The 23,065-nt window shown below is 38.9% G+C and overlaps 1 pseudogene; it reads right to left on the bottom strand.

Annotated features, from left to right (window-relative positions):
- Nucleotides 1–877: 877 nt before the first annotated feature.
- Nucleotides 878–22,957, bottom strand: LOC149039136 (enoyl-CoA hydratase, mitochondrial-like; annotated as a pseudogene).
- Between the last annotated feature and the right edge of the window lie 108 nt (nt 22,958–23,065).

Raw genomic sequence — 23,065 nt, forward strand, 5'->3', positions numbered from 1 at the left:
TGGCTCGAGTCTTAATTAACACATCGAACTGGCCAGAACTTAAATCTATACTCGCCCCAGTCCCAATGTATACCCCACGGTATCCATTCAACAGATGAGCGAACGAACGAAAAATGACTATGATTTTACTTTATTTATTTTAATTTGTTCTATCAATTTCGCTAGTTAAGTTTTTTTTTGGTAAAAATTCATGCTAAGTGTTTTCATTGCCCTTGACACAATTTTACATAAGCTTTCACTATTCTGTCACCTGCCTTAACATTCCCACACAACAATCCAAAGTTCTCGCAGACTACAACTTTCCATAAAAAACAGATAATAATTCGGCTTTTCGTTTCCCTAAAAAAGCTGTCATCCCTTCCTTTCGATCGTCCTGCGAAATGAAAGAAAAAGAGAAAATTTTCCTTAGGGAAAGTTTCATCGCAAGTCTTTACAAGTTCACTATACTGTTATTCATCACCATGGTAACAATTGAATAGACGGGGTAAGTTTCTAGAGAAACTGTGGTGCTGCGGCGGGTGGGGTATCACAAATATCATTTTTATCAAAAGCGTTGATAATGCAAAGTGGCCACCATAGAGAATTTCTAAAGCTGACGTTCCTAGCCTTAGCCGTTCGTCAGAGCGAATAGAGGAATTGTGGGTGGTGTGTAGTTTACATGCAGAAAGATGGAGCTGCGCTTTTGGTAAGAACATAGGAACATTTTCACGTTTTAAACTGAACTTACTTCGGTTGCGCAGAAGACGTGAAGAATTCGGTGGATTGCTCTAAATCAGAGAGAGTAGGTGATATGTTTTCGGGAAATGGTTGAGTGGCTTTACCACTTTGTATTGCAATTGCCGTCTTCTTTCAAGTGTAAACGCCGATCAATATTAATTTACTGTTGAAAATGTTGAGTGAAACATTCTTCTCTCAAAATGCAGTCCTTCTCGTAGCCTAATAAATAAAAGAGGAAAAAAAGGATTTCAGACGCCTGAACAAAAAGACATTTGGGAAATTCAACGGTCTAAGGAACTCTCACAATAGTCTCGCAATAGAACAGTCAAATAGAAAAGATAATTGTTTTGAGATTAACTACTAAACCAACGAGAAACGACTAGCGATGGACAAGATTAACGCCGATTGCAGTAGACATAAAATCCTTCGATTCATCAAAATATAAATCATAGCAAGAAACAGCCAATGGGACGGTTACAACTGCCAGGGTAATACCTGTGTTGACAGCTTCTTTGGCGATCTGTACAGCGATCTTCGACAAGGATGATGTTTTAGAAGCTGTCTTGATAGCTTCATTTACGAGCTCTTCTGCGGGGAAGACTTTACTAACCAGGCCTTATAAAAAATAGGAAAATTGTCTAATTCTGTAATTTGAATTTGAATCTGGGTAAAGAAACATCTCAAGAATGAGCGTGCAACAGTTTTATCACCGGAGGCATGCCCCAAGTTCACAGTTTAGTCCTTTAACCTAACTGAACAATTTGAGGTAACGCGGCCTCAACTGCGACTTTTTTAATAAAGTATATAAAGCAAATGTACTTGAATCAAAACGAAGAGAAAGGTTGGCGCAAATAACTTTTGCCGAGAGCTTTTAATAAGAGAGGAGAGTACTGAAGACATGCAAGTTCACGTAAACTCTAAAAAACGTCTTAGGAAATTTGCGGACATCTTCGGAAGTGAACGGTTCCTTCGCGGAAATGCTAACAGATAGAAGGGAAAAATCTACGCCTTTAACTCAAATTTTGCAGGCTTACACAAGTGTTTAGCATAAAACAGTGTGTCTCTGTTGCAGTCCTTGATAATGTGGAAGTACTGTACACATTTCTCAATAATTTGTGTGAGAATTTCCTCGTGCCACCGGGAAGACTTACGATGCTAAGTACCTCCCTCCTTGACCCTTTAACCCCCAAGATCTGATTGTTAATTCTCCCCTCTAGCTGCTACACATTTCCTTTTTTTGTTGTTAGATCAATAACAACTTTGAACTGATAAGTTTTAATATTCTCGCTATCCGTTTGCTGGTTGATGTATGAATATTACAAGGAGAAGTTGCATGTTGATTAATTTTGTAAGGTAAAGAGGTAATGATGAACAACTGGTCAAAATTAGGAGCTAAGTTGAAAGGAACATGGACCTGATTTCTGTGCATCTTCTGCTGAAATAGGATCTCCTGTTAGTATCATTTCCATAGCCAGGGACTTCCCAACAGCTCTTGGAAGTCGCTGTGTACGACCGGCACCTAAAAAAATGAAAGAAATCTTCGGGTTAGTTGCAGCTTTAAGCTCAAACTTAAGCTTGACACAGTTAACCCTTTAACTCCCAGATCGTTTGTAATTCTACTTATTGTCAACCATACAATTCTTATAATTTTAGTTTAAAGAATTTAATATTGGATCAACTAATTATCCCCAAATTGAAATTTGTCTTTATTCTCACCACTTATCTGGTTAATATTGTATTGACAGTGTAAAGAGAAATTCTGTCTTGGTCACTCATGGGAGTTAAAGGGTTAAAGAAAATAAAAGCAGAGCACAATTAAAAAAATTTAGGAGAAGTAAGGAATAAGTCACCATTCTTCGCTTGGAAAAAGGGAGTGGGAGGGGTAGGAGGGTCTTACGGGGGGGGGGGGGGTGGGGGGTATCCTGGTTTTCAAAGGGAACGGAGATGGGATCGGTCGTCGCTGACAGACTTTTAAGGTGGATCCTAAATTGAAAATTGATTTGAAAATTGGCTGACTCGATTAATTGTGACAACCGAAATGCTGTGACCTTTCCTTTCCCCTTTTCTCCCCTTCTACCCAAGTGGTAAAAATATGACTTGTTCCTAAGGTTAAGCACCTTACTCAACAGTACTTCTTCCATAATAATTATAACGTGGGTTACGCCTCAGATTTTCCGGGACTTAATTTTTTAGTTCGGTTACTCAGCTGACATTACTACTTTGCATCACTAACATCGGATTTGCTGTTGTAAGATTGGCATTTTTATCTTGAAGGCATCTCAATCCACAGCTTATTTTATCAGTGTATAATGTCTTGGCGATATGACTAATTAGCTCAAATCCCAGAAAAACAACACAATCGTGTTTCATTTTATTATTATACAGTTTACTCATAATACAGTTTGTGTGTAGTTGTTCACCCTGTCTTAAGAGGTTATCTTGATTCTTTATATCGTGCACAGGTGAATATGAAGAAGCCCTAAGAGTTATGAGAGTTGCGCGTAGAAAGTTTCCGTTGTTTTTACCCGATTTTGGGACAATCCCATGTTTTTGTTTAGGAGGATTTGTTGTGGCCAACAGAGTATAAAAAGAGACCGGAAGTGTAGAAAATTGACTGCCAAAGAGGGGGATCGTAAGATTGTTACAGTCCCTTATGAAATACAGCAACACCACTCAACAGAATGGGTCAGAACTGGACACCAACTAGATGCCCTCTCATCCTGTAATTTGAGAAAGAAAGAAAAACTGATGACAAATTTCGCGCTTTCCCTTTTTTGATGCAACAAATAGTTTTGATTGCGAATTAAGGGTTTTGTTAATTACACTTTGTCTCGGCGAAAGAATACGGAGGGCTTTTTAAATTAGCAGTTCATATAAAAGAATCTTACCTGCTAAGGATTAAAACTTGTCCGCTGGCTTGCAAAAATTACTCAACTCAGTGTAGAAATGAGAAACGGTTCAGCTAGCTGTAATTTGGTTCAGTGACTTGACACAAACGGTTCAGAGTAGTGTGAAATGGCCAAAGCTATCAGCAAATGGTTAATAGTAGGCCGCAATGGCTTAGTAATGCATCAATCTACTCACCGGAAAGTGAAATGGTTTAGCGTGACGACAAAATGTTTAGTACAAACCAAATTGGTTTAGTATTACAGCAGTTGGTTTACGCCGTAACCGCCAAAATACAAAAGTGAAATGAACAAGTCAAGCTTGAAATGGAACAGTCTATGTGGGGTCTTACGTCACAACCCTATAGTTTTTATTGTTTTTAGGCGCCCTTTAGTTGTAGTTTTGCCGTCTTAAAACAATGAATCGCTTTATTACCTTTTCTAGCTATGATTCTGACTGTCTAGACTTTAAATTTGCTGTTGCGTAAAATGATGCATTTTATCTGTGTTTTTGTCATTCTTTTTGTTTCATATTCTTATTTTATCTTGAGGGAGTACAATGGAGAATTCTTACCATGGTCACACATAGCCATGGTAAGAATTCTCCATTTAAAGTAGAGCAGTTTTCACTGTAAACTATTTATAAACATGTAGTTTTAAACTATAAAATTTTTTTGAAGTTTTTAAGCGCCCTTTAGTTGTAGTTTGGCCGTCTTAAAGCAATGAATCACTTTATCACGTTTCCTAGCAATAGTTCTGACTGTCTAGACTGTAAGTATACTGTCGCGTAAAATGATGCATTTTATCTGTATTTTTGTCATTCCTTTTATTTCAGATTCTTATTTTATTTTGAGGTAGTAAAATAGAGAATTCTTACCATGGTTAGGCTTAAGGCCGGTAAGAATCAAATTAAAAACTAGAAAAATGAACGGAAAATCCTCTCTCGACAATTGGCTAAATAAAGCAAACATGAATTATAGCTACTATTCGTTTACAGTATTTTGTCACGAACAATCGAGCAAATCTGTACGCGTGGCATCGGCATTGTATTACTGAGAGAACATACTAGATACCACTGGTCTTTAAATATGCAATGTCCAGTCTCACCTCTTCGCGAGATTGTTGCTCGTATAAGTTCAGTGGACCTCCCGACACAGAGACCTTCGATATGGTAGGACAACCCCCTCTGAATGGAGTGACGACTAATTTAGCCTTCTAATTGTAAACTGCATGCGGTTTGAAAAGAGCCCTTAAACAACCTACTTTGGTCCGCCACAACGGCAACGTTTTCTTCCAAGGAGCACATGACGTTGCTGCTATCGAGATTTGAGTCGACCGAAAACCCGAAGGAAATGGTATTTCTGACGAATGAGTCTACGAATAAGGCAGAATTAAATATTTTGTCGGCACGAGATACGACAAGGCCTGAGGCCTTAGGCCCGAGGCCTTAGGCCCGAGCATCATGGGCAATGATGTAGTGGTATATAAGGGGAAGTATAGCACGTGGTGTCCATCTAGGCCTCAGGACCAACCGTTCACCTCTGGCTGATGACAAATTTATTTTAGTATGAAAACATATTTTCTTTAACTGTAATGCCTCGTAGGATGGGCTGCCAACTGCTCTGAGTCTGGGCCATGGTTCCTACCCAGATTTCCTGTCATGTTTTTTCCCCAAAGGGGTTTTTTTCTGGCAGGTTTTTTCTGGCCTCTGTCTAACCGTAGTTATGTCGTTGTAAGCGGTTGCCCATCTCTGTTAATCCAGACTTGGTGAAGTTTGCATGTTAGTAATGTATACCTACTTTTTAATGTGTAAGGAATTGACTGTATATCAGGATTGTATATGGTATATCAGTTGCGAATATATGTATTTATGCATGCCTCGGGCTATATATGCCTCGGGTTGGTTCTCGGCAAGCTTCCCTAAATAAACTTATTCGATGTACACCACTGTGTTATTTGTTATGTACTGGAGACAAAATAAGGAACTTATGGGTGCTAAAAGCATAATATGGTTCTTGACTTGTGTGAAGCTCTGAACACAATAAAAAAAAAAAATTATATATATATATATATATATATATATATATATATATATATATATCATGCCCAGTTATTATGTTTGATATAAACCTCTCAATCATTGAAAATTAAAATTTCTTCGATTGTGATTGGTTATAGTATAAAATCTCGTGTCATGTCTAAAAAGTGGGAAAAAAACCCTCCCCCAATCCCTGAAGGGTTGAAGGTCAAAATCTGCATGTTTACTTTTTTATTGTCCAGGAGATTTCCCAGTTAGCCTCGGCCTCTTGTGCTAAGCATTGTTTTTCTCAGTGGCTTCCCGCTATATCAAACAGGTCGTTGAAATTTTCTTGTGTCAGTAGTAAGTTTTTTTCGAACTGCAAAGTGTTCTTTCCTCTTCCTCCGGAATTTTTAGTATTCACGCGCGACGCTCGTGATCCGATCAACTAGCCAATCATGTTTAGAGTCCTTCAACTTAACGTTGAGGTTGACGTGGTCACTAGTTCAACCTTTTATTTAGAAGGAAGCAGTTGTGAAAATTTAATTGTTATGTACCTCTCAAGAGAGAGAACGCACGAATAGCCAAGACCAGAACGTTCCGATAACAACTGCTCCAAGTCAAATATACTCCTGTCTCAAAAAAAAATTCATTCTCTTACCACCATATCTTGACATGTCACAATAGACCTTCAAAGGGTTTCCATTCTTCTCTGGGTCGATCCAATACTCCCCGTCTCCTTTGGAGTGTCCAGAGTCCAGAATTTCTTTACAGAAGAAGGCCGGATGAGCAGAATCCTAACCCCGTTTCTCAGTATAGGAAAAGGGAAGAATAATCAATTGTAACGAGGAGAGGATCAAACTAAGAAACAAAACACGCCACAGAAGTCATATTCCATATGTAGTTCCTCTGGCGTAATTGTGAGATAGCTCTCGATTTTATAAATCTTTGTAGGATCCATAGCATCTTTTAATTCAAACTAAGAAAATGGAAAACCAATCATTATAAGGAAAAACAAGAGATTTTAAACTTCATATTCTCTCGGGAAAGATTATACATGGATGCACACGTGACATGAGAGAGCTCTGAAAAGCGATAATCAGAAGTAAGAAAAAGGTCACCATTTTTGACTTGTAAAGAGGGGGTGGGAGGGGTGGCAGAGTCTTGGGGGGATATTATTGTTTTCAAAGGGAATGGAGAGGGGATCAGTGGTCGCTAACAGAGTTTAAAGGCGGGACTAAAGAAAATTGGCGGCCAATGAGGAAGATCGATAGAATAATTCGGAACGTTATGGAAGGATCAGGAAAACTTTATTGTGACAACCAAAATACTCCGACCCTTAAAACCCCCCCTCCCACCTCCACTAACTTTTCCATAATGTTAAGCACCTCTTCCATAATAAGTAGAACGTGTGTTACGCCTCAGGTTTTCCGGACTTGATTTTTTGGTTCGGTTACTCAGTTGACATTTCTTCTTTGCATCACCAACATCGGATTTGCTGTTGTAAGATTGGCAGTTTTCATCTTGAAGGCATCTCAATCCACAGCTTATTTCGTCAGCGTATAATGTCTTGGTGATGTGACCAATTAGCTCAAATCCTTGAAAAGCAACACAATCGTGTTTCATGTTCTCATCAGACAGTTTATTTTGGATACTTTAATAATACAGTTTGTGTGTAGTTAATAACCCTGTCTTAAGAGGTCACCTTGATTCTTGATATCGTTCAAAGGTGAATATGAAGAAGCCCTGAGAGTTATGAGAGTTGCGTGCAGAAAGTTCCTGTTGTTTTTACCCGATTTTGGGGCGATCTCATATTTTTTTTGAGGGCGAACTGCTATGGCAACAGAGTGTAAAGGGGGAAGAATGGAAATTTACTACCAATGAGGGGGATTGTAAGAATGTCACAGAGCCTTATTTGTGGGGTGTGGGGGGGGGGGGGGGGGGAGGGATCATGTAAAGTTTATCGTGACACAGCCAAAATCTGTGTCATCCGATCCCAGTTTTCGCCCATGGCACTTGAAACACTCACATCCCATCGGAACAAAATATCACTGTGTTGGGAGGTATAACACATTCACCTGTTACCTTCAATTCGCTCGGAAACCTCGACCCTACTCAAGTCAGTGTGCAAAGACGAACTGAAAGCCACAAGAAACAAAGCAACACCACTCAACAGAATGGGACAGAAATGGAAACCAATTAGAAGCCCACTCATCCTGTAATATGAGAAAGAAAGAAAAACAGATGACAAATGTTGCCCTTCTCCCTTCTTAGATACAACAAATAGTTTTGACTGTGAATTTAGGGTTTTTTTTAAATACACTTTATATGACTCAGCGAAAGAATACGAGCGCTTTTTAAACTACTAAGTCATATAAAGGAATTTTCCCTGCTAAGGATTAATTCTTGTCCGCTGGCTTGCACAAGTTACTCACCCGATAGTAAGTAAAAACATCGAGTTTCTCACTCACACTCACCTTCCTTTTCTTACTTTTCCTCGACTTTCCTTCTCACGTTTATGCAGTAGTAAAGGTCTTTTGTATATATACTTCTCACTCAAACGTATTTATCGAAGCAGCTGACCATTCAAGATTTATGTTGTTATCAAAGTTAGAGCGCAATCTTCTTCTGAAGTTTAAATTAATCAATTTTCTCCAAATTGAATGACTTCCTTACTCCTTGAAACCAGTATATTCTGACCTTCAGTTTCTTTCCACTCCTCTCGTGTGAAAAATCAACTTTTCATACAATTTTAATGAAACTTGAGACAATAATTAAAAAAAAATAAGTAGGAACAGCTTGAGAACCCCTTTCGTAAATCAAACATTTGCACGAAGTACTGATCACGACTAACATTTCTGATTAACATTTCTTTACATTCGAGTAAAGCGTGGGGGCGTTTAACTTTAATAGAAACAAACCTCGATCATTCGGATTTTTCTTTCTTTTCCGGACCTCTTTTCTCATCGCGTAAAAGGCCTATTGTTCTCGGGACATTTACTTGCAGTAGCAAAAAAAATTATAGATCCGTAATGTTAGCGGCGAAAGATATTCTGGAGAGCTTTGATTGGTCAAAGTCATTTTCAAAAGCTCAGGAATAGTCCTTACATGATCTCAATCTTCCCCTTTTTAAGCTTAAATTAAGGATTGACCCTTCTACTTCAAAAACCCGCTCTTGGGTTTCTCAATTTTTGCCTCTGGAAATTGAAAAACCGAGTTTTATGAACACTGCTGAGCTAGTTTCGGCCCTTTCTTCTCTAATTATGGGCTTTTCAAGGCGCGAGTGCATTCAAATCTCCCGCTTCAGTGCTGATGAATAATTAATGATGTCCAGGCATTCTACGCGATGCTTGCACAAGGATTTCTATGAGTATCGATTAGTCGCATTCGGGATCGATGACAACTTTTTCCCACCAAACAAAGTGAAATTCGCCTAATAAAAAAGAGCTGCAGGATGTAATTTCAACAGAGAGAGATGAAAAGTGACAGAATTCCCTCTCACCTTCTAACTCGTACATTTATGAGTCACAATTTGTAGATATATCTGCTGTACCATACATGTATTTCTGTGTTCCTATTTTGGACTCGTGCACGTTAAAATTGGCAAGGGAAGCCAATATGCTAAGAAACATTTGTTTCTTCTGATGCCCTAATTATTTCTCATCTTTTGCCCTCTAGCTACCCTACTAATAGTGCTTACTTTCGCTTCCAGGCAATTATAATGTAGACACCTGCCAAAGTTGGTAAAATAAGAGACTAATGACCGACTCCAAAGGATACAGTGAGTTTTGTTGCCCTGACAGGGCAAGGTAAAGCAATCTTCACTGTTTGCCGTGGGGCCAGTCACTTTAATTTTCATTTTTTAAAGTGTTTCTCATACATCCCAACTCGAAAATGACTGCAAAAAATAATTTTTATTGGCAGGCTGGCACACACATTTGCTGCGGTTTCACGGTGAACGACTTTATCAGTGAGAGTCGAATTTTGAATTTTGTTTCCCCTAGAAAGTAAGTGTATTTTGATTCACGACTCGCGACATGTTCAGCCCTACGATCAAAAGACGTATTTAGGTTGGGAATTGCACAAATTTCACGTTCAGAGCTCTCTACAAGTCAAGAATTATATTATGCTTTTAGCATCCATAAGCTACTTTTCCTTCAAGTTTCAGTCAACTGAAATCTTAATATTAGCAACGTTATGTACCCCTTAGAAGTAAACGTTGCCGTTGTGGCGGACCGGAGTAGGCTAGGTAGGGCTCCTTTCATACCGCGTGCATGTTTACAATTAGTAGGCTACAATAGTCTTCATTCCATACGTGGGGTTCTCCTATCACATCGAAGGTTTCTGTATCACAAAGTCCACTAAAACTCACACGAGCGACAACCTCGCTAAGAGGTTGAGAGTAGCCATTACTTGTTTGAAGACCAGTGGTATCTATGTTCTCTCAGTGATGCAATGCCGATGCCTCGATCGCAAGCAGATTTGCTCGATTTTTCATGACAAAATACTGTAAACCAATAGTAAATAGAACTCATGTTTGTACTATGAGTTAATTCTCGAGAGAGGATTGTTCGTTCATTTTTCTCAGCGATTTGAGACGTTGCTGATATCGAGATTTGAGTCGACTGAAAACCCAAAGGAAAAGGAGCTTATGGGTGCTAAAAGCGTAATATAGTTCTTGACTTGTGTGAAGCTCTGAACACGATAAAAAAAATTGTACATATAATAATATATTTATATAAAATGCCCGGTTATTATGTTATTATTACGTTTGACATAAACCTCTCAATCATTGAAAATTAAAATTTCTTCGATTGTGATTGGTTACAGTATAAAAACTCGTGTCATGTCTAAAAAGTGGAAAAAAACCCTCCCCCAATCCCTCAGGGGTTGAAGGTCAAAATCTGTATGATTAATTTTTTATTGTTCGGGAGATTTCCCAGATAGCCTCGACCTCTTGTGCTAAGCATGTTTTTTCTCAATGGCTTGAGATTGAACATTGAAATTTTCTTGTGTCAGAAGTGAATCTTTTTCGAACTGCAAAGTGTTCTTTCCTCTTCCTCTGGAATTTTTAATATTCACGCGCGACGCTCGCGATCCGATCAACTAGCCAATCACGTTTAGAGTCCTTCAACTTAACATTGAGGTTGACGTGGTCACTGGTTCAACCTTTTATTTTGAAGGAAGCAGTTGTGAAAATTTAATCGTTATGCACCTCTCAACTCAAATACGTTTTTTGATTGGATGGTTTAGTATGTCACGCGCCGTGAATCAAAATACACTGACATTCTAGGGTGAACAAAATTCACTAAGCCCCCGAGGAGACAACAACTTTAACTTTCGACTCTCTTGTGATAAGGTTGTTCACCGCGAAACCGCGGTAAATGTGTGTGCCAGCCTGCGTACAAAAAGTGATTTTTGACAGTCAAATTCGGTTTGGGACGTATGAGAAAATATTTTCAAACTGGCCCCACGGGAAACAAGGAGGATTGCTTTCCCTTGCCCCGAACGGAAACAAAAACAATCTTATAACCTGATGAGTGTAACGGTGCATTTGTCTTTATTTGTCTTTATTTGTTTGTTACTGTTATTCGCACAGTCAAGGGTTGCTTGGTCTACAGATAGACGCAACTAACGAACAAAGACTCTCCAGAAATCGCCGTTTGTGTCATCATTGGGACCGGAGCCATCATCACATTCCATTTTTTTGAGGTCGTCAACGTTATGCAGTTGGACCCTAAGGTGATACTTATTTTTTTTCAAGACGGGATACTTGTATAGTCTCTCTTGACCTTCACCATGTCCCCACTTTCCAACAAAGTACTCTTCGCTTACTAGTCGACCCCAATCTTTGCAAATGCCAGCTAACTCGGAATTGTCATCACACGTCACTCTCACAAACGAACCACAGGCGTCCGGTTGCTCATCTGTCTGACCGCTGAAGTACCGGACCACATCTTCACCTGAGCTGTTAAAAGCTGTGACCACGTGGAATGTGCGTCCGTGTTTCTTGCGGCAGTGGAATCTCAGCTGAGTGAAGGACAAGTGTCTTCTGAGCTCTTTCATGGCACTCTTCTGCAGAACCATGTGTGACTTACCTATTCCACGGTATGATATCTCAACTGACACCTTAGGAGAGGGACTTCCGAGCTCAACATTTGACACCAGAAGCCAACCTCCTAAAATAAAACAAACCTAAATCATCTGGTGACATCCATGAACCTAGAATTTTGGACATATTAAATGGTAACAGGACCGAGTGGAGTCCAATTCGGTTTGTAATTATACGAGGGCTTTACAGAATCGTACGACCGCAAAGCGGGAGTCCGATTTGTTAATCACTCGTATCATTTCAGACAGAATTAGACGACAAGAACGCCTGTTACCAATTATTCAAAACTATGACAAAAATTGAGAAAGAAACTGGACATCGGTTATATGTTTTCATAAAAACGAAAAACAACAGTTTACTCGGTGAAATGCAAGACAACAGCGCGCACATGACGCGTTCTGTCCACTCACACAGGCATGACGCGTTAACTGTCCCTTTAACGGTCCTATTACACTGTCCAATTCCAAATATGACGCGTACACTGTCCTATTATTGCACAAAGCAGCCGGCTGATGATAACCAATCATTTTTGAGAATTCTGCTATACTTTTGATTCAAAACATAAGAAGGATCTTTGTTGAGAAAGCACGAATAGCCAAGACCAGAACGTTCCAATAGAAAATGCTCCAAGTCAAATATACTCCTGTTGAAGTCCTCGTGTCTCAAAAAAAAAAAATTCATTCTCTTACCACCAGATCTTGACATGTCACAATAGACCTTCAAAGGGTTTCCACTCTTCTCTGGGTCGATCCAATACTCCCCGTCTCCTTTGGAGTGTCCAGAGTCCATAATTTCCTTACAGGAGAGGGCCGGATGAGCAGAATCCCAACCTCGTTTATCTGCATAGCAAAAGGGAGGAATGATCATTTAAAACGAGAAGAGAATCAAACTAAGAAACAAAACACGCCACAGAGGTCTTATTCCATAAGAAGTTCCTTTCGCGTAATTATTAGGTAGCTCTTGATTTTGGAAATTTAAATTTAAATTAAGAAAACGGACAACCTATCATTATATGGAAAAGCAAGAGATTTTTAACTTCATATTCTCTCGGGAAAGGTTATACATGGATGTACACGTGACATGACAGAGCTCTGAAAAGCGCTTATTAGAAGTAAGAAATAGGTCACCATTTTTGACTTGGAAAGAGGGGGTGGGAGGGGTGGCAGGGTCTTAGGAGGGAATATCATTGTTTTCAAAGGGAATGGAGAGGGGATCAGTCGTCTCTAACAGAGTTTAAAGGTGGGACTAAAGAAAATTGACTGCCAATGAGGAAGATCGATAGAATAGTTCGGAACGTTATGGAAGGATCAGGAAAACTTTATTGTGACAACCGAACTACTCCGACCTTTCATACTCCCCCCCCCCCCCCCCCTCCCACCTCCACTAACTTTTCCATAATGTTAAGCACTTTACTCAACAGAACCTCTTCTATGATAATAAGTAAGTAGAACGTGGGTTACGCCTCAGGTTTTCCGGACTTGATTTTTTGGTGTGATTACTCAGTTGACATTCCTTCTTTGCATCATTAACGTGGGATTTGCTGTTGTAAGATTGGCAGTTTTTATCTTGAAGGCATCTCAATCCACAGCTTATTTCGTCAGCATATAATTTCTTGGTGATGTGACCAATTAGCTCAAATCCTTGAAAAACAACACAATGGTGTTTCATGTTCTCATCACTTAGTTTATTTTGGATACTTTAATAATACAGTTTGTGTGTAGTTAATTACCCTGTCTTAAGAAGTCATCTTGATTCTTGATATCGTACAAAGGTAAAATTGTAGAAGCCCTGAGAGATATGAGAGTTGCGCGTTGAAAGTTCCCGTTGTTTTTACCCGATTTTGGGGCGATCTTATATTTTTTTTCTAGGGCGAACTGCTGTGGCCAACAAAGTATAAAGGGGGAAGAATGGAAATTTACTACAGGATTGTAAGAATGTCACAGAGCCTTATTTAGGGGGGGGGGAGGGGAGGGATCATGTAAAGTTTATATTGACACAGCCAAAATCTGTGTCATCCGATCCCAGTTTTCGCCCATGGCAGTTGAAACATTCACATCCCGTCGGAAAAAAATATTCCTGTGTTGGGAGGTATAACACACTCACGTGTTACCTTCAACTCTCTCGAAAACCTCGTCCCTGCTCAAGTCAGTGTGTAAAGACGAACTGAAAGTCACAAGAAACAAAGCAACACCACTCAACAGAACGGGACAGAACTGGAAACCAACTAGAAGCCCTCTCATCCTGTAATTTGAGAAAGAAAGAAAAACAGATGACAAATGTTGCTCTTCTCCCTTCTTAGATGCAACAAATAGTTTTGATTGTGAATTTAGGGTTTTGTCAATTACACTTTGTATGACTCAGGGAAAGAATACGAGCGCTTTTTAAACTACCAAATCATACAAAGGAATCTCCCCTGCTAAGGATTAATTCTTGTCCGCTGGCTTGCACGAGTTACTCACCCGATAGTAAGTAAATACATCGAGTTTCTCACTCACACTCACTTTCCTTTTCTTACTTTTCCTCGACTTTTCTTCTCAGGTTTATGCGGTAGTAAAGGTCTTTTGTATATATACTTCTCACTCAAACATATTTATCGAAGCGGCTGACTATTCAAGATTTATGTTGTTGTCAAAGTTAGAGAGCAATCTTCTTCTGAAGTTTAAATTAACCAATTTTCTCCAAATTGAATGACTTGGTTACTCCTTGAAACCAATATATTCTTACGTTCAGTTTCTTTCCACTCCTCTCGTATTTTTGCATTGAAAAACTCTTTTATAAACTTTTCATACAATTTTAATGAACCTTGGGTAACAATGAAATTTACAGAAATGAATAGGAACAGCTTGAGAACCCATACATAAATTATGCATGGGTCAGTTTTGCACGAAGTACTGATCACGACTCGACTTTTCTTTCACGTTTATGCGGTAGTAAAGGTCTTTTGTATATATACTTCTCACTCAAACGTATTTATCGAAGTGGCTGACTATTCAAGATTTATGTTGTTATCAAAGTTAGAGAGCAATCTTCTTGAAACCAGTATATTCTTACCTTCAGTTTCCTTCCACTCCTCTCGTATTTTTGTATCGAAAAACTCTTTTATCAACTTTTCATACAATTTTAATGAACTTTGAGACAATGATTAAAAGAAATAAGTAGAAACAGCTTAAGAACCCATACATAAATTATGCATCAGTCAACTTTGCACGAAGTACTGATCACGGCTTGGGGTTAGCGTTTCTTTACATTTGAGTAAAGCGTGAGGGCATTTAGCTAGAAACAAACCCAGATTACTCGGAGTGTTTTTATTATGTTGTTATCAAAGTTGGAAAGCAATCTTCTTCTTAAGTTTAAATTAACCAATTTTTTCCAAATTGAATGACTTGGTTCCACCGTGAAACCAGTATATTCTGACCTTCAGTTTCTTTCCACTCCTCTCCTATTTTTCTATTGAAAAAATCTTTTATCAGCTTTTCATACAATTTTAATGAAACTTGAGACAATAATTAAAAAAAAAATAAAAAGAAACAGCTTGAGAACCCCTTTCGTAAATCAAGCAATAGTCAGCTTTGAACGAAGTACTGATCACGACCAACATTTCTGATTAACATTTCTTTACATTCGAGTAAAGCGTGGGGGCGTTTAACATTAATAGAAACAACCTCGATCATTCGGATTTTTCTTTTTTTTCCGAACCTCTTTTCTCTTCCACAAGTATTTCTATGAGTATCGATTGGTGGCATTCGGGATCGATTACAACTTTTTCCCACCAAACAAAGCGAAATTCGCCTAATAAAAAAGAGCTACAGGATGCAATTTCAACAGAGAGAGACGAAAAGTGACAGATTTCCTTCTCACCTTCTAACTCGTACATTTATGAGTCACAATTTGTAGATATATCTGCTGTACCATACATGTATTTCTGCGTTCCTATTTTTGACTCGTGCACGTTAAAATTGGCAACGGAAGCCAATATGCTAAGACACATTTGTTTCTTCTGATGCACTAATTATTTTCTCATCCTTTGCCCTCTAGCTACCCTACTAATAGTATTTACTTTCGCTTCCAGACAATTAAATGTAGACACCTGGCAAAGTTGGTAAAGTAAGTGACTAATGACCGACTCCGAGGGATACCGTGAGTTTTGTTGCCATGGCAGGGCAAGGTAGAGGAATCCTCACTGTTTCCTGTGGTGCTCGTCACCTTAATTTTTATTTTTTTAAAGTGTTTCTCATACATCCCAACTCGAAAATGACTGCAAAAAATAATTTTTATAGGCAGGCTGGCGCACACATTTGCTGCGGTTTCACGGTGAACGACCTTATCACGTGAGAGTCGAAAGTCAAGTCGTTGTTTCCCCGGGGGCCAAGTGAGTTTTGTTTATCCTAGAAAGTAAGTGTATTTTGATTCACGACTTGCGACATGTTCAGCCCTCCAATCAAAAGACGTATTTAAGTTGGGCATTGCATCACCTGAGAGTCGAAAGTCAAGTCGTTGTTTCCCCGGGGGCTCAGTGAAGTTTGTTTATCCGAGAAAGTAAGTGTATTTTTATTCACGACTCGCAACATGTTCAGCCCTTCAATCAAAAGACGTATTTAAGTTGGGCATTGCATAAATGTCGCGTTCAGAGCTCTCTACAAGTCAAGAATTATATTATGCTTTTAGCACCCATAAGCTACTTTTCCTTCAAGTTTCAGTCGACCGAGATCCCGATATTAGCAACGTTATGTGCCCCTTGGAAGAAAACGTTTCCGTTGTGGTGGACCGGAGTAGGCTATGTTGGGGCTCTTTTCATACCGCATGCATGTTTACAATTAGGAGGCTAAAATAGTCGTCATTCTATGCGAGGGGGTTCTCCTATCATATCGAAGGTTTCTGTATCAAAAAGTCCTCTGAACTCACACGAGCGAAAATCTCGCTAGGAGGTTGGGACTGGCCGTTGCTTGTTTGAAGACCAGTGGCATCTATGTTCTCTCAGTGATGCAATGCCGATGCCTCGATCGCGAGCAGATTTGCTCGATTTTTCATGACAAAATACTGTAAAACAAGTAGTAACTAGAGGTCATGTTTGTTCTATGAGTTAACTTTCGAGAGAGGATTGTTCGATCATTTTTCTAGGTTTAGATGTAATCCTTATAGGCCTTCGGAAACAAAAGAATTCTAAAACTAATCTGAATGCATCCCCTTACGGAATAAGATTGATAGAAAAATTGATCCGTCAGTTAAATCGTCAAATTCTCACCTGTACTGATCTGTAAATAACGTCTTTCTGATTTACAATTTACGTTAACAATTCAGTTGATAAAACCAAATTATTTTGTCATACTCCCCCACCGACACAGCACCACTGTTTCTCTAAAAACTTACCCCCTTTATACTTCAGACAAAGTTCCTCGTGCTCTCAAAAACTTGAACGATTTGACTTTGAAATGGATGAAATAACAAATTGTAAGATTTAAAAAAACACCTTGCCCTAACATTTATTTATATTCACGCGGAAATCAGTATATTTACATATTCCGTGACCAAACAAAAGGGAAAGTCTATCTCTTCGAACCTTAATTGTTCTTGGAAATACATAAAGCAACATAAACTACTTCATAGAAAACCGTGTTTATCTCATTGACTCCTTTAGGATCCGGTGTATGTAAAACATGATAAAAACAGTGGAGCACTGTCGGTAAGCCTAAGGAAGAAGCGAGCGTCAGACATGTGACCTAATTAGATATTTGTGCGCTAAAACGGCTTTACAATCCACAGCTGAGGGTAACGGTGCATTTCTTGTGTTCGTCTCTGTTTTCAGTCTATTCGTTTGAAGAAGTTATTCTCACAGTCAAGGGTTGCTTGGTTTACAGATAGCTCTGAGTTAAACGCGGCTAACGAACAAAGACAGAAATTGCCGATTGAGTTTACACTCTGAGAGGCGACATCATCACATTCCATATCGTTGTCGCTATTCAAGTAGACCCTAAGGTGGTACTTAAATTGTCAGAAGGCAGGGAAGCTGTATAACCTCTTTTGATCTCCACCACGTCCCCACTTTCCAACATAGTACTTTCCATTTGCTAGTCCCCAATCTTTGCAAATGCTAGCTAACTTGGAATTGTCATCCAACGTCAATTTCACAAACGAAACACAGGCGTCCGGTTGCTCGACCGCTGAAGTACTGGACCACAGCTTCACCTGAGCTGTTGAAAGCTGCGACCACGTAGAATGTGCGTCCCTGTTTCTTACGGCAGTGGAATCTCAGCTGAGTGAAGGACAAGTATCTTCTGAGCTCTTTCATGGCACTTTTCTGCAGAACCATATGTGACTTACCTATTCCACGGTATGATGTCTCAACTGACACCTTTGGAGAGGGACTTCCGCACTCAACATTTGACACCAGGAGCTAACCTCCTAAAATAAAACAAACCTAAATGATCTGGTGACATCCATGTAAATAGAATTTTGGACATATTAATAATGGTAACAGGACTGAGTGGAGTCCAATTCGGTCTGAAATCATACGAGTGATTAGCAAAATCGTACGATCCCAAAGTGGGAGTCCGATTTGTTAATCACGTGTATCATTAGAGACAGAATTGGACGACAAGAAGTCCTGTTACCAATTAATCAAAACTGTGTTAAAATTTGAGAAAGAAACTAGACATCAGTTTTCATAAAACTAGACATACGTTTTCATAAAAACAAAAAAAACATAAGTTAACTCGGCGAAATGCGAGACAACAGCACACATCTCAATCCACAGCTTATTTCGTCAGCGCATAATGCCTCGGTGATATGACCAGTTACCTCAAATCCTAAAATAACAACACAGTCGTGTTTCATTTTATCATCATGCAGTTTACTTTGGATACTGTGGCCAACACAGTATAAGGGGGGAGGTAGAGAAAATTGATTGCCAATGAGGATGATCGTAAGATTGTTACAAAGCCTTATGGGGGAGAGGGGGGGATCATGTAAAGTTTATCATGACACAGCCAAAATCTATGTCATCCGATCCGAGTTTTCGCCCATGGCACTTGAATTATTTACATCCCGTCGGCAAAAAGAAAATCACCATGTAGGGAGATATAAAACATTCACGTGTTTTCTTTATCTCACTCGAACACCTCGTCCCTGCTCAAGTCAGTGTGCAAAGACGAACTGAAAGCCACAAGAAACAAAGCAACATCACTCAACAGAACGGGACAGTAATGGAAACTAACTAGAAGCCCTCTCATCCTGTAATTTGAGAAAGAAAGAAAAGCAGATGACGGATTTCGTCCTTTTGCCTTAAGCTTCTTAGACGCAGCAAATAGTTTTATGAGTTAAGGATTCTGTCCATTACACTTTGTCTGAGTAGGCGAAAGAATGCGAGGGCTTTTTAAACAACCAAGTCATATAAAGGAATCATCCCTGCGAAGAATGAAAACTTGTCCGCTGGCTTGCACAAGTTACTCACCCGATAGTAAGTAAATACATCGAGTTTCTCAATCAAACTTACCTTCTGTTGATTACTTTTCCTCGACTTTTCTTCTCACGTTTATGCGGTAGTAAAGGTCTTTTGTATATATACTTCTCACTCAAACGTATTTATTGAAGCGGCTGACTATTCAAGATTTATGTTGTTATCAAAGTTAGAGAGCAATCTTCTTGAAACCAGTATATTCTTACCTTCAGATTCCTTCCACTCCTCTCGTATTTTTGTATTGAAAAACTCTTTTATCAACTTTTCATACAATTTTAATGAACCTTGAGACAATGATTAAAATAAATAAATAGAAACAGCTTAAGAACCCACACATCAATTATGCATCAGTCAACTTTGCATGAAGTACTGATCACGACTTGGGGTTAGCGTTTCTTTACATTCGAGTAAAGCGTGGGGGAATTAAACTAGAAACAAACCTAGATTACTCGGATTGTTTTTATTATCCGGATTTCTTTTCTCCTGTACCCAGTTTTTTATGAGTATCAATCAGTAGCATTCAGGATACATAGTAACTTTTTCCCACCAAACAAAGCTAAATTCGCCTAGTGAAAACTGAAAGAACTACAAGATGAAATTTCAAGGTTAAAAGTTTTCTTCAGTGATGAAACTGACAGGATTCCTTCTCACGTTCTAACTCGTACATTTATGACTCACAGTGTGTTGGTATATCTGTTGTACCATACATGTTTTTGTGTGTTCCTGACTCCGGTGAATGCGTTGTTGTACACTTGGAAAATGCCAATGAATAAAAGGAAAACAAGCTGTTTGCAGTGCGTTAACCGAGCGATTAATGCCGGAAAATGATTTGTTTACCTGCATTTACCGCGAAGGAAAACTATCATATAATGGAACGAATACTGGGATTCACCGATGCGAAAACGCACAGAAAACGTTGCATTTTCCGTACGGCAAAACATGAGTAAACGTTTGAAAAATGCCGCGTTTTCCGTGAATTCAATCTAAGTCTTCCGTACGGTGAACGCTAGCTTTTTTGCCGTGATATTTTTACAGCTGTCTTGATAGCTTCATCTACGAGCTCTTCTGTGGGGAAGACTTACTAACCAGGCTTAAGGAAAAATGAAAATTTTTAAGTCTGTAATTTGAATTTAGATCTAAGAGAAGAAAATTCTCGAGAATGAGTGCGCAATGTCCCACCTGACAAAGCCGACGCCAATAATTCTCAGAAGTTTATGCAGTTTTATCACAGGAGTGCATGCCCCAAGTTCATACTTTTATTAACCCTTAAACCTAACTGACAACGCGGCCTTAACTGCGACTTTTTGAAAAAGTATACAGAGCAAATGTACTTGAATCAAAACGAAGAGAAAGGTTGGCGCGAATAGCTTTTGCCGAGAGCTATTAGTAAGAGAGGAGAGTACTGAAGAAATGCAAGTTTACGTAAACTATGAAAAACGTCTTCGGAGGTGTCCGGACATCTTCGGAAGTGACCGGTTTAGTTCGTTCGCGGAAATGCTAACAAACATAGGGAAAAAATCTTCGCCTTGACTCGAATTTTCCAGGTTTATACAAGTGTTTAGCAGAGCACTGACTTAGCATTAACAATTAACAAGTTTTTAGCATAAAACAGTGTGTCTCCGTTGCAGTCCTTGATGATGTGGAAGTACTGTACACATTTCTCAATAATTTGTGTGAGAATTTCCTTGTACCACCGGGAAGACTTGCGATGCTAACTACCTTCCTCCTTGACCCTTTAACCCCCAAGATCTGATTGTTAATTCTCCCCTCTAGCTGCTACACATTTCCTTTTTAATTAGTTACGAGAATTTGACGTTAGATCAATAACAACTTTGAACTGATAAATTAAATATTCTCATTACCCGATTGCTGGATGATGTATGTTTATTACAAGGAGAAGTTGCATGTTGATCGATTTTGTAAGGTAAAGAGGTAATGATGAACAGCTGGTCGAAAATAGGAGCTAAGTTGAAAGGGGCATGAACCTGATTTCTGTGCATCTTCTGCTGAAATAGGATCTCCTGTTAGTACCATTTCCATAGCCAGAGACTTCCCAACAGCTCTTGGAAGTCGCTGTGTACCACCGGCACCTAAAAAAATGAAAGAAATCTTCGAGTTAGTTGCAGCTTTAAGCACAAACTTAAGCTTGACACAGTTAACCCTTTAACTCCCAGATCAAATTTGTAATTTTACTTATTGTCAACCATACAATTCTTATAATTTTAGTTTAAAGAATTTAATATTGGATCAACTAATTATCCCCAAATTGAAATTTTTCTTTATTCTCACCACTTATCTGGTTAATATTGTATTTGATAGCGTAAAGAGAAATTCTGTCTTGGTCACTCATGGGAATTAAAGGGTTAAAGAACATAAAAGCAGCAATATAAGAGAGTCTAGAATAAAAAAAAATATCCATTTCATAAAAAAACCATCTTACTCCTATGATCTTTACTGATTACGAGTCTTTACTTCCCCAAATCACATCACTTTTTTTTAAGTTAAAGCAAATTTTCACTCTGACCCCAAAGAGTGACTAGCATCTAGTTTCTCCTTACAATATCACCCCTGAATCACACATTAAGGTCATGAGAATAAAGGAAATGATCATCAATCAAACAAGCTCTTGATTGTTAAACAAATTCTCCTTATCAGCACATTAGGAAACGTATGGAGAAAAGTATGGAGAACTTGCAGACTGATGTTTGGGTGTAAAGGGGCTAATGACTAATATTCTTAAGAAGTATAGAAAAATCTTGGAAAGGAGAAGACATCATTTTCATTTTCTTCATCTGCTATCCTGTAGCTTATTTCTGCTCTCTAATATTTTAATCAAGGTCAATAAAATATATTTTCTTATTGTGCAAACTGATAAAGTTGTTTCTATGGCTGATTTATATGGGTGCCACACCTGGATGAGTTCCAAGCAAAACCTCTGGTTGGCCAAACTTAGCTTTGTTTCCAGCATAAATGATATCACACATCATGGCTCACTTACATCCTCCTCCAAGCTGTGAAGAAAGTATTGTACAACATACTTTAATTAAGCAACAACAAAAAAGACAAACTTTGTTTGCCACCCTTAATAAAACAATGACAGCTACAAGAAAATCTCTTGAGTATTGGACAATCTGAGCACTGAGCTGGTGATTTGCACCAATAACTGAGACTACTAGCATCTCATTCAAAATAATATTTTGGACATATTTATAATGGTAACAGGACCGAGTGGAGTCTAATTTGGACTGTAATCATACGAATGATGAAAAAAATCGTAGGACCGCAAAGCGGAAGTCCGATTTGTTAATCACGAGTATGATTTCAGCAAAATTGGACGACAAGAAGGCCTGTTATCAATTAATCAAAACTATGACGAAATTTGGGAAAGAAGCTAGACATTGGTCATACGTTTTCAGAAAAGGCAAAACCAACAGTTTACTCGGCGAAATGCGAGACAACAGCGCGCGCATGACAAGTTCTGTCCCCTCATACAGGCATGACGTGTTAAAGGTCCCTTAAACTGACCTATTACACTGTCCAATTACAAGTATAACGCGTATACTGTCTTGTTGTGCTCAAATCGGCCGGCTGGTGATAACCAATCGCGTTCGAGAATTTTGTTACAGTTTCGATTAAAAAACATAACAAGGATCTTTGTAGAAAAAGCACGAATAGTCAAGACCAGAATGTTCCAATAGAAAGTGCTCCAAGTCAAACATACTCCGGTTTAAGTCCTTCTGTCTCTGAAAAAAGACTTATTCACTTACCACCATATCTTGACAAGTCACAATAGATCCTCAAAGGGTTTCCACTCTTCTCGGGGTCGATCTAATACTCCCAGTTTCCTTTGGAGTGTCTTGAGTCCAGAATTTCCTTACAGG

Source organism: Pocillopora damicornis, chromosome 10 (assembly GCF_964200805.1).
Source record: "Pocillopora damicornis chromosome 10, jaPocDami1.2, whole genome shotgun sequence".
Taxonomy (NCBI): Eukaryota; Metazoa; Cnidaria; class Anthozoa; order Scleractinia; family Pocilloporidae; genus Pocillopora; species Pocillopora damicornis.